The sequence below is a fragment of the Calliopsis andreniformis genome, chromosome 6 (genome assembly GCF_051401765.1).
Source record: "Calliopsis andreniformis isolate RMS-2024a chromosome 6, iyCalAndr_principal, whole genome shotgun sequence".
In the NCBI taxonomy this organism is placed as follows: domain Eukaryota; kingdom Metazoa; phylum Arthropoda; class Insecta; order Hymenoptera; family Andrenidae; genus Calliopsis; species Calliopsis andreniformis.
The window spans coordinates 11,782,179-11,791,323 of NC_135067.1; positions in this window are offsets into that span (position 1 = coordinate 11,782,179).

The window sequence follows — 9,145 nt, forward strand, 5'->3', positions numbered from 1 at the left end:
CCTTAACCTACAGAAAGAAACCGATGAACAGAAAAGTTAACAATAGCACAAGTTGTTCGAATCCCTACAATGTACTGGAGAAAGCACGACAGGATGGTGTATCAAACGGTAACAGTGATTGCATTCAGGACGGGCATGTATTCTTCGAGGCAGTATCCGATGAAAGAAATGACTTGCGCAACGATTACTGAATCCCCCGATGACTCGTAATATGATTGACGACGCTGTCGTCGTGCCGATACAACCGCTAACATCGGATTTCCTCTGAGCTTTTTCTCTCTTATTCCACGCTTGAAATAATCTTTCTCGCCCCGCGCGAAATGACCAACGAACGAAGGCAGAATTTTCATCCGTCAGTACGTCGTATGAGCTAACTGGAATAATGGAGCCGGACTTCATCGATCCTTGACCACCGTCCCCTCATTTTTTCGCTGCTGGTCACGATCGAGACGGCCTTCCTATCTTCTTCTCGCGAAATTAAACACACGTTCTCACACGAGTAAGACGAATTAAGATCCGAACGTGATAATCGCGTGGTCTTGTGCCCCGTCACTGATTTCATCTCGGGCAGCGCCTTCGTCACTTGCAGAATGGCTTGCGCCACTTACGAAAGGACATGTGCCTTATTGGGATAACAGAATCATTTTTTTACTCGTGTTTGTGGATTTTTATACGTACAAAGATGCCTTGTAATAAAACTTTCACTATTCGATGGCTCATTTTCTTAGCGTCAAGAATTACAAATATTCAAATTTTCAAGTTTACGAATTTTCCAATTTTTAAATTTTCAAGCTTATACATTTACGAGTTTTGAAATAGTCGAATATTCATATTATAAAATTCCGATTAATATTAAGGAATTCCAGTAACCACATCACAAATACTGTGACTTCAATATATTCACTCCTCCCCTTAATCACCCCTCGACTCCCTTCGACATGCCTTTTCATATCCGCAAGCCTACTACAGATATTCAACTGTACCGTTTCCCGTGACTCGCTCCATACCGCGCCGCCATTTCAATGATTCCATCGACAATGGATCGTTGTTTGGTTCAAGCGTGACTTCCCCCGAATACCTAATTATGTATTCCGTTAATTACCGAAAGTTTCGACTTAACAATCGGTTTGGTTTTTCCTCAATTTAACTCGGTATATGGCGGTGCTCGAGAGTTCAGCAAACTTTTTCCCCCCTCTCGTTCTCATATTATCAGCCCACGCGTCGAGTTCTACCCCCGACGCGAAATCAACCGGCATACGGAAGTCAGTCTTGGGGAGGGAGCCACGACACGGAAAAGTCACTGTTTCCAACGTGGAGGAAGCTGGGCGCCAACGGGCGTTGTACTTTGTAAACTTGCACGTTGCCTAAGCTCTGCCATCGCTAAGCCATTCGCAGGCACCTCTGGCATGTAATCACATCGTGAACAGCATTGTACGACAAATCGAATCAGATACGACGTGGCAGAAGGGGAGGGAGGAGAGAAAGAGAGAGCAGAGTTGTTGGACGGAGGGGGTTGGCCGATGAATGGATGGGAGAAGAGAAATTGGGGGTGGTAGAGGGTGTATAGCGGGGCAAGATCATCGGGGAGAGAGAGCGAGGAGATACTTATTATGAGTATATTATCGAATTAGGTTTCTTGAGTGATCTAAGCTCGAGACAAGACTGGGAAAACTGAATTGGGTTATTTAAAGAAACTTGAATTAGACTAAATGTGGAGACTCGTAATGAATCGGGGAAATGTATTTTAGAATGCTCTGAGATATCGTAGTTATTGTTAGAAGGGAGTGAATTATTTATAGCGCATCGTTAAAAAGGATACTGCTGTCGGAAATAGGCGAGACCTATATTGTGCGACTAGGTTTCTAAAAAGGATGATTAATATAACTAAATTCATTATAAATGATTCTATTAATAAATAAGTTACTCTACGAATGAAAAGAAATGGATCTTTCAACTTTATTAGTCATTTTGGGAAGTATCCAAACCACGTGCTATACTATTATTTCCAACAATTAACATCTATTTCTACTTTTTACAGATATCTTTGAGAACAACAAATTACTCCCAAGCAAATGAAGTCCTGAAATAATTAACACAGTCCATGAAGTCAGTCTTCCAAAGAAAGTATCCCAAAATATCAGCACACAAAAATATGTCTATATTTATCAATACAAGAACTTTAATAGAAGAACTTGAAAACATTCGATCCAGGAATTCCCATCTTCCGAGTTTTCGAAATTCGCAGCAGAATAACCCCTGAAGAATAAAACCTGGGAGCGAAAGCAAAGTCGATCGACTGAAAATTCTTTCACTGTACAATTCCCAAGCAAAAAGTACAAATATCCTGGCGAAAATTTACAACTTTGCATAAAACTGCTTGAAAGTGAGCATTGTTCAGGCACGTGTTCCCACACGGTCGTGATTCAGTGTAGGTTGTAAGAACCGTGCAGTCGGGATAGGTGCATACATAGAGGCGCCTCTGTGGGGGTCTTTATCGCTGTAATTCGTTTAAAAGGAACTACACGGGCGGGCCGTGAATGCCCTCCTAAGTCATGCTACGCGAGCGAATGTGCTTACCTGTGGCCCCGGCTCTCTGTACGATACCCACACGCGAGAGAGAGAGTATAATTGTACGTCTCACGAGCGCTTCGTGACGCGGTTAAATACATTTTTCGGGCCGGATGATCGATGAAGCCCGATAAGCGTGTTCAATTAGCGTAGCGCCTTTGTACACGAGGGCGACTCACCGAATTTATTTATCACGATGATGCGCCCGACGATCGGAACAGTTACACGGATGTTTGATATGTCTGTTTAGCGATTATCCATCGCGATCGTTTTCTCTCTCTTTCTCTTCCTCTTATTTATTTCCTTGATACACTTTGCTCCTTTTGTGTTGGAATTGCTTCACGATTTTTGTTAGACTTCAGTAAATTAATTTAAGAGCTGACAATAGGTTGGAGATTTTTCAGTTTTGTGATGGTAATTGTGAAAGTGGTTTAAATAAAAAATATTGAAAAATTTAATTTATTAGCTCTTTTGTGATGTAAATCGATGTAACGCAAAGTAAGTGACAAATTCTGATATTTAGATTTTTTATTTAGAGGTTCACCACTTTTATTAATTACTGAGACACTTAATATAGGCGCATACGACTGATCATTTGGTAAATTTGATTAAAGGTCGATTACAGACTGAATAGTCCTTCTTTTTTTCTCTAATGGATAAGGAGACAATCAATATATAAAATTCTGTTAAGTCTGTAATCGACCTTTAGTTAGGCCGACGAAATTGTCGTTTGTGTGTGCCTAAGCTTATGGATTTTTACAGTACTGGTTGTAGGTGAATTAGACTTTTGGAAAAAATTGTCCTTTTACCATATCAACGTAGGACTATCTTTGAAGTACAAAACTATTTCCATTTTCCTTGAAACTTTCTCATTCCAGACAGCCTCATGTCTGTGTATGTAAAGTAGAATAAGTATCTGATTATAAGTTCAGAAAGTCTGTGAGTTTCAATGGTTGAAACATTATCCCCACCAAAACTGTGACTCCTTACTAAAAAAAATAATTATACATGTTTTATGATTCAAGTTGACAGACCCCAATTTTTATGTAACTTGCAGTTGAACTTAATTTACCTTCTCTAGCCACCGAATAGCGATGGAAGTCACCCCGAAGGGAAACTTTCCTTAACTGTTCCCTCGAAAATAAATATTCGGACTGATTTATTCCGTTGCAGAATGCGTGCCAGACTCCCGACGAAAACGGTGTTAACCTACTTTCTCGTAGTTCCCCGTCTCCCCCTGTTAGAATAAAACGAAACAGAAGAGGATTCGACGTTTGTTGTCTACCCGGGAAAATTCGATGAACCTTTGCGTCGCGATATTACGAGTCTGGACGAAGTTGCCAATAGGTCGACTGCGAGTCGAAGTTCACCACCGAAGCGTTGCTAAACGGCAAACAAGGAACTTTCGAAATCTCGGATTGAGTTGTCTTCGACTATCGGGCGCGAGCACAGTTTGATCGTTCGAGGTAATCACCATAGACAGCAGGTGTTATTAGCTCGCGATGGTTGCGTGGGCGCGATGAATCGTGAAGCCAGCCGTCCCTTGGCGGCAGGTAAGCCTGGTCCCGTTCATCTCGTCGGTTCTTCCCGTTGTTTTTTCGCGTTTAAGGAATATTGTTAGTGGCGACAGGCAGGGAGGTCGACGACGAAGAGAGAGGGAAGGACGGCTGTTCCTGATGCGTTAAATTAAAGTTTAACTCCGAAGCAGCTGATGGCTCGGCTAGCGATGGATTAGAGATGAAATTCGTGATTTCCTCTTTCTCCCTCTGCGCACACACTTTTCAAACGACTCGTTTGACGAAGTGGGAGGAAGCAGCAGATGCAAGGGAATATTATATATTTAACTTCATTCATTTTTCTTTGCTCCGTCAAATCGAAACTTCCATCTACAAACGTTTGTTTTAATTAGTGTTCCAAATGAACGAACTTCGCGAATTATTGTTCCGGGATTCTTGCCCCCTCTTCCGTGCGTTTTACGACCGCCTGGACTGTCGGCAAATTGTTTCTGGTATGAGCGTTGCTGTTCTAGGTTTGACTAGGATATTTCACGGCTCTTAAAGTCACTTTTTGTCGTGTGGATATGGTTTCTTTCAGTGAGAGAAAACAGAGATAATAAGCTTTGAGATATAGGTGTTCCATTTGGTATATTGTACATATTGGTTTTCTAGGCTACCCAAGGTAGAGATATAGGTAGGTTAATAATCCCAGTGTCAACATGTACTGTGCACCAGGAACTACTGATCCACAATATTTACCAAAAGCAATATTTTCATTGATTGAATAAACACACTCAGCAGTTCGAAGGCGAAAAAGAACGAAAGAAAATAATTGAATACGCATTAAAAATTATTTAGAGTACTACCAAGTGATTCGAAGTAGGATCGTACTAATAGATTCCAATCAATATAATCTCCATCCAATTAGAATACCCTGCGTGATGATTAGAGAACTGTCATCGCGGGAATAGTGAATTGGAATTTATCAACTAGAATCGTCTTACGAACCAAGTTCCCTTGCTGCCAGTTTAATGACCACTGCAACCCTAAAAATGTTCCAACGACCTCTCCCGAACCCCCTGTATCTATCCATCTCAGATGCCAGTGGAAGTTTCGAAAGTCGACACGGAGGTGGTTCCTTAAATCCATTTACCCAGCCCAGTAGAGACGGTACGCAAACCACAAACAGACACCATCGCCTGTAACCGACGGACGGGCATTGCTTCCGTATTAATCCGCCACTTTGATCATAAAATTTACATTCACGTACCTGCTGCCTTCATCCGTATGCGCCGCGCCATCGCGAGCACCCCCGTCCCTCGCGCCCCTCCCGCCATCGAACCCGCCGGATCCGACACATCTTACAACCCTTTTCGTTACTTAAATCCAAATAAAGGTTGAGATTCTTGAGTCTCCTCTACCCTGTCTCTACCCCCTCGATCCGGCATAGGCGGCGTTCCACGAACCCCTCTGGATCGGAACTGCATCTCCGTCTCTGTTCGTCGCGTTTGCTTTATAGCCCCTTTCTTCTTTCTCCCCTAGCCAACCCCTCCCCGCTCAGCTCCACGCCACCTAGTCGTCTTACACCACTGCCCACCTTCTTCCTCCACCTTCAAACTCCTCCGGTGCCTCTCTCTCTCTCCTTCCCTCTCTCTCTCTCTTGCTCTCTTTTTACGCCAACCTCTCCCCGAGTCTATCCATCTTCCTTCGACTTCGGACCTGCCTCGTCCTCTCTTCGTCCCCTTTCTTTCATCCCTTTCCCGCTGGTGCTCGCTCGCTCTCCGGTAACGAGAGGAGAAACACCCTCGCTACTTTTAATCGACCCGCGCTTTCTTCTGCTTATACATACCTAGCCAGCCTTGCCTCCTCCTCCCCTTCGTCACCCCCCTGCCTGGCACACCATCTCCCTACCTCCCCCCGGTCTCTCCCTCCCTCCCCTGTACGCCCGTCCTCATCTCCATCCTTGCCCGTTCCACCTTCGAGCACTTCCAACCCCCGCGCGCTTCTTACGTCTCATCTTTACCACCAACATCGTATATAAGTACCTAAGGGCGTTGTCTTTGGTCTTTCACGTATTTTGCGCTCCGCTCGCTAAGAAATACACGAGGGGTAGTTTCAGGATTAAATGCGAAATGAAGGCGCGCCGGGGAGAGACGCTGAGACGTTTCCGAAGGATGGATGCTCGATTTTATCGTCCTCGTTTTTCCGACCGCGTAACCCGTGCCCATTGCAAGCGCTCTTGGTTCTCCCTGGGCCACCCCTGGCCGCGAAGCTTCTGCATAAGTTAGGAGGGAGTACGCGGCGGGACGTGGACAACGGGTGATTATGGAGTTTTATTGATGGGACGCGGATGTTTGGTGGACTGGAAGTGGTCTGAGAAAATATTGCATGAGGGTGAACGTGGATTCATATTTTTGATGATATTGTGAGAGGGTGTTGGTAACAATTTGGCGGGAATTGTTGAATTAGAATATCTAGAGGGTATTTGAAATTGTATGGGTATTTGAGTATTAGGAGAAGAGGAATTAATCGATGCAGGGTGTCCATGCTGAGGTGGGCTACCTAAGTATCTCTACTGTTTTTAATAGTAAAAATATAAAGAAAATTGAAAAAAAGATCCTGCACAGAAGATTGTTCTTCCATGATATTCCTCCTTTTATACCATTCAAATTATGCCATGGACGATTTTCGTCTCACTAAAAATAGAAGAGATATTTAGGTGACCTGCTGCAGGTTGGATACCCTGAACACTCTACTGGTCCTTTTTATAGAAAATTGTAAGTGTGACCTGAGGCTGCGTTTTCTAACTCTCGTTTAAATTATACATCTTGTTCTAATATTCGACAATTAGAAAAATGTATTTTCTTAAATATGAAGATTTCTCATTTTTTAAGTGATTTAGCTTTCCTAAAAATTTGTCACACTGTCAACACTCGTACAAAACTGTGAAATATAATATCAATGAGCGTGTATCGTTTATTCTAAAGAGACTAAAATTTGTCTCTAATCGTCTTTAAATATACGACGAAGGATCCACTCACCGTGTGTCTGGTCAAGGACCGTATCGATTGACAAGTGTAACGAATCCAATTATCGGAGAAACTCCCACAGTTCCCATTAGCGTTGCTTTTAATATTCTGATTCATGTGCCAAGTTTCGAGAACGCTTCTCTCCATGCTTGTAAGTATTCCTGTCACAAGGATAGCGATTCACGTAAATTACACGATTTCTCATCCACAAATGTACGTCTTTCGAGAATTCCGTTCGGTTGGAATCGGTTGGAAAATAAGCAAAATTATAGCGGTGATCGAAGCAATCAAGTCTTCTAACTGGTAGGTCCGCCAAACGACTTTCAATCTCGGCGAGAACACCACGACCCTCATGCACGAGCCTAACCGGAGGACAATGAAACGCTTTGTTCAGTTCCTTCGAGACGAAGAAGCGCAACTCCTTTCCCCGATATTCCGCCACTTCCCATAGTATCCCAGAAAGCGATACCAATAGACAGACGAGATTGAGTGCAGGTGCAGGACAGGATGGAAGCATTTCGATGCATGAGGAAGGATAGTTCCGCGGTTTATGGGTGATTACCATGGAAGCTGTAACTTACTGTATGTATGTATGTACATATGTAGACGTGGATACGTACACTGTCAGTCGAAAGTTTAGGTACGTTTATTGTTGAGAATATTCTTGGATTTTCTAGTTGCCTATAATGGTAATACCTTTTGTTTTTTAAAAGTCTTCAGGGAGGACTTGCATGGTTATTTTTCTTTGCTTAAAATAGTTCTTGTATTCTATATTTGAGATTTTGTAGAAGTTGTGGAATGATCTGATAGTTTTGGCATTTGGGGTTTTTATGATACATAGATAGTTTTTGTAAATGTTCCTTTGGTTGTGTATCTCGGAGGATCTATTAATCTACTGATTGTGATGCTCAGTTCCGTTTTTAAAACAGCTTCAAATGACGATAAAACCTACTATAAATCCAGCTTAATTCACATGTGTCTTTATAACAACTAGCGTTTCCAATTTTAACATTTCCTTGTCTTCATTCGTCTTCATCTTAGGACTTGCTAGATATCCTCAGTCTTTTCCTCGACAAACAAAGTTGTTAAGTTTTTATCTCTGCACGGTACCTTACGTAACGCAGCCTGAACGCCAAACGTTTCAAGCATGTGTAAAACACACTGACAAGGTTTATAAAACGTCGTATAAAGTTTGAAGAACAAAAACCTAGATTCTCAAATCGTTTAAAAAATGCACCAAAGATTCAAATTCTCTCTACACTGTAATGGACACTCTCCTACATCCGCGGGCCATCAAACTTATGTACGCGAGTGCGTGCACGTGAGCTTCTACGTGGCTCTCCTGCAAGAGAGTCGGTAGGAATACATCACCTTACGCCGCACAGGCCGTACACTTCAAATACACTGCAAGTCAGTCAGTTAACTCTGAGTCAGACCTTTCACTTCGTGGTCCAGAGAGCACGGTATGGTGCACGATGGTTCCCACAAGTGGAAGCCTTCACCGTCCGATGCTACAGTTTGTTTCTTGTTTCCAAGGAGCGCCGAAGGAGGGGGACGAGGCAAAAGTCCACGGACACCCATGGACCATGATGCGATGGACCTCCGCTGTCGCTCTTAAGTTTGGTACCCATGCGATTCCTGGACCCCCGAGTTCCCATGAGGCTGTTCAAAATAAAACACTCGGTGCCATATTCCAGACGAGTTTTAAATTCGTCATTGAAGCTAAAAGCTTTTAAAGTATTCATGGAGCTATGTTTAAGCATCTCATTTTCTAGACAGGTTCTAGATGGGAGCTATGGAACATCCGGATTTTAAATAACCACGAAATCGTTAAAATTGGACCATCAGAAATATCAGATTTTATCTTATAGAGGAAAGAAGAACTGCATGAACTGAAGTAGTCTAAGATTCAAAAGGGCACTGGGCCTCAATGAGTTTACTTCTGGGAAGATCTGTGGAAGATTAATAGAAGTAAGAAAATCGTGAATGGAGAATTGTAATTAGATATAGAGGCTTCAGAAGATTTTCAGAGATTTAGGATTCTCTGATCTT